The sequence below is a fragment of the Sinocyclocheilus grahami genome, unplaced genomic scaffold, assembly GCF_001515645.1.
Source record: "Sinocyclocheilus grahami isolate Dianchi unplaced genomic scaffold, SAMN03320097.WGS_v1.1 scaffold1692.1, whole genome shotgun sequence".
Classification (NCBI taxonomy): Eukaryota; Metazoa; Chordata; class Actinopteri; order Cypriniformes; family Cyprinidae; genus Sinocyclocheilus; species Sinocyclocheilus grahami.
The window spans coordinates 230,559-234,748 of record NW_015506871.1 but is presented as its reverse complement, the minus strand read 5'-3'; the positions used below and the strand labels follow the sequence as shown (position 1 = coordinate 234,748).

The following is a 4,190-nucleotide window of genomic DNA, read 5'->3' as shown; positions in this document are numbered from 1 at the left end:
CTGCAGTTCGTCGTCATAACCGACTTGAGTGGGCAAATGCTCACATTCGATGGCGTCTGGCACTTTGGAGAGGTGTTCTCTTCACGGATGAATCCCGGTTTTCACTGTACAGGGCAGATGGCAGACAGCGTCGTGTGGGTGAACGGTTTGCCGTTGTCAATGTTGTCGATCGAGTGGCCCATGGTGGCGGTGGGGTTATGGTATGGGCGGGCGTATGTTATGGACAACGAGCACAGGTGCATTTTATTGATGGCATTTTGAATGCACAGAGATACCTTGACGAGATCCTGAGGCCCATTGTTGTGCCATTCATCCACGACCATCACCTCATGGTGCAGAATGATAACGCACGGCCCCATGTTGCAAGGATCTGTACACAATTCCTGGAAGCTGAAAACATCCCAGTTCTTGCATGGCCAGCATACTCACCGGACATGTCACCCATTGAGCATGTTTGGGATGCTCTGGATCGGCGTATACGACAGCGTGTTCCAGTTCCTGCCAATATCCAGCAACTTCGCACAGCCATTGAAGACGAGTGGACCAACAATCCACAGGCCACAATCAACAACCTGATCAACTCTATGCAAAGGTGATGTGTTGCACTGCGTGAGGCAAATGGTGGTCACACCAGATACTCACTGGTTTTCGGACCCCCCCCGGACCCCCCAATACAGTAAAACTGCACATTTTAGAGTGGCCTTTTATTGTGGCCAGCCTAAGGCACACCTGTGCAATAATCATGCCGTCTAATCAGCATCTTGATATGCCACACCTGTGAGGTGGATGGATTATCTCGGCAAAGGAGAAGTGCTCACTAACACAGATTTAGACAGATTTGTGAACAATATTTGAGAGAAATAGGGCTTTTGTGTACATAGAAAAAGTCTTAGATCTTTGAGTTCAGCTCATGAAAAATGGGGGCAAAAACAAAATTGTTGCGTTTATAATTTTGTTCAGTGTGTATATATATATATATATTCCAACTTTAGTTTTTCATTTAAATAAAGTAATGCATTAAATCTGCATAATAAATTATTAACTCTAATCAAACATAAATATAGATATCAATTTAAATATATAATCTAAATATTAATATATACATTTCAAATTAATCTAAAAATGAATATATCAATTCAAACTTTTTACTGTTAGTTGCCATCAATGACAGCATCACTAATGTATTGATGATTAACAGCGATAGTGATAAGTAACTGCGACATTCAGAATGTAATTACTGTTCTTACATATTAAATCATTTAAAGTGCTATCGCTGATGGACATTCCTCATGCACAGTTCAAGTACGCAACTAATCGATAATGAAATTGGTTGCTGATCATTATTATTACAGCTGATTATCAGTTTTATCGATTAGTTATTGCAGCCCTATATCCAAACATCATACAGTACACACACTTCTGAGTATTTTATGATAAACAGCCTTCATCACATTAATTAAAAAGCACAGCATCTCTCTTAAACATCAACCCATCGACATCTCAGTGTTAGTTTATAGTGCAGCTACGCTGTAAATGACTTAATGACGGGGGAAGTAAAACGAGCTGGTGTGTGAAGAGAGTTCACTCGTCTCTGCTGATCAAATCCTAGCATTCACTCGTGTACAGTACACACCCTACAACATAACCCACTCAAATCAAATATTCAAGGTGTCGAGGTTGTTAAAACTCAAACAGCATGCTATATGCTTGCAAAAGTAAGTGTTTATCCCTGTGGCGCTACCGAGCGCTGAGCTACGGCATGCAGTCGCTCAGCTAAACTCACAATAATGAGAATATAATGGTGAGGAGATGAGTTACAATATCGATTTCACATGCAGCACATACAGACTGAAGCACTCAGCCGGGTGAAGGATGCTTAAAAGCTAAACTCAGCATACATACATACATACATGTCCGGCACGCTTCAGGGCTTTATACATAAACTAATCCATATAACATGATCATATGCAGCTCATTTCTGGCAGGGAAGGAAACCTTCATCTGAGGTTTTGGGTTATTAAGCACAAAGGTGTCAGGGTAAAGTCACTGCATCATAATATGATGGACATTAAAGAGAAATATCAAATTATAGGCTGGTTTTGACAGACTCGTGTGCTGATAGGGACTCCTGAGCTCCCTTCAGACCAGTAATGAGCTGCGGCGGGCTCCTTTAATACCAGCCATAATGTTTTTCTGATTGCCCCGTTTAATCTTGCCCCCTCGTGCCGCCCGCAATTGGAGCACCAGACCGTTTCACAGTCTCACTCCAAGAGGTTCAACACATTCACATGAGGAGATATGAGCAGAGAAAGAGACTGTTGTGCACATATATTTCCCATACTGCAGTGCTTCACATAGCCAGTTGGTTGTCTTGGTTTTGCTGCGCTCAACTCTTGTCAGAAAGATCATATTCAGGAGCTCAGTGCATGCGTACGGCACTATGAAGTCATAATTACAAATTACAAGAAACTTTGCATTTTCTTCAGGCTGGACTTTCTGAGTGTTAATTAAGGAATCATTGCTATTGATCATAAGCTGTAATTATGAATATTGACAGAGCAATTGATTTTGTACACATTTTGTGTAATGATAATCAGGAATAGCAAGAAAGCTTGAAAGAAAATAACTTGTAGCATTTTTGACTATATATATATACGCACACACACACATAATTCAGTAATATAAATGTCAATATAAATATAGAAATAACAATATAAATAAGTGATCATTAGAAAGTAACTTTTCTTGAACTGAGAACTTCAGTGTTAATTAAAGAATCACTGTGGAAGCTAACTGATATTGATCATAAGCTGTAATTCTAATGTTGACAGCAGAATTGATTTTGTAGGCATTTTGTGTACTGCTAATGAGGAATAGCACGAAAGCTTGCTAGAAAAAACTAATCATTTGGCTGGTTCATAAGGAGGATTGTTTGACTCTGTAACAGCACTAGAATGATAAAACATCAGTTTAACATCTAATGTTAATCCTTTGCTCTTCATTATGGTGATTTAGCACTAAAAAGCTTCATGTGTTTGTCAAGAAGTTAAAAAAGAGATTTTCTCCACCCAAAATCACTTACAACGCAAATCATGTTGACTTTTAATTTTCGAGGATGACTTGAATGTGGCGTTTATTATGGATGATATCTGATGTTAGGGAGGTTAACAAGCAGGAATGGGAATCTTATATACCACCTGATTGAGTTGATTTCATTTATGAAGGTAAAAGGCAATTAAGAAGCAATTCCCATTGCATCTACATTTTTGAAAAAAAAAAAAAAAACTAAAACATGCAACAGGTCTATTGATCCATCTCAATCTTTACAAAGTATGGAAGCTTAGATACTTGCTAGTATCCAGGGTTGTTGTTGTTGTTGTTGTTATTAAATATATTTAAATATTTATAAAATAAACATGAATATAAGTTCAATAAAATATAACATTTTATTTCAGTTAGTTGCCAAAGCAACACTTTGAAACTTTCATTTAGGTTAAGTATTATAACAGATAAAACTAAAACAATAAAAATCTATAAACAAACAAAAACAAAAACTAATACAAAAGACAAAAACACAACAAAATTATTAAAACTTTAACTAAACAAAATAAATAAATAAATAAAATATAAAAAATAAAATATCAACGAAAACTAGTACTGCATGGAGTATTTTATAATATTTAGTAACTAGTATTGTATATAATTTATGAAAGCTTAAAAATGATATATAAAATTATATGTAATATATGTATTTTTTTATTTAGTTGGCAAACAAACATTTCTCATTTTGTTTAAAGTTGAAGTACTAAAATAACTAAAAACGAATTAAACAACTAAAACTTAATAGTAAAAAAAAAACTAAAAACTAAAACTTAATTTAAAAAAAGCTATATAGACACAAAACAAAAACTACTAAAAATGACAAAAACACAACAAAATGACTAAAACTTACTAATACTAAAATTAAAACAGAAAATATGAGATCTTTTTTTTTTAAACATTTCAAATATATATAATGGTAGTTTATGGAAGTTCAGATACTTGTTAATAACCAGGTTTATTATTGTTAACTAACTAAAACCATAAAATAACATTTGCATTACTTGAAATAAAATAATGATTTACTGAAATTAAATAATTGTAATTTTTTTTCAGCTATTTGCCAATGCAACATTTCCCACTTATATATA

The 4,190-nt window shown here is 35.1% G+C and overlaps 1 protein-coding gene across 3 annotated transcripts in view; it reads right to left on the bottom strand.

Moving 5' to 3' along the window:
- The window catches only part of LOC107572077 (kelch-like protein 29), a 209,779-nt gene that overhangs the window by 29,800 nt on the left and 175,789 nt on the right, over positions 1–4,190 (bottom strand). The window lies entirely within an intron of this gene.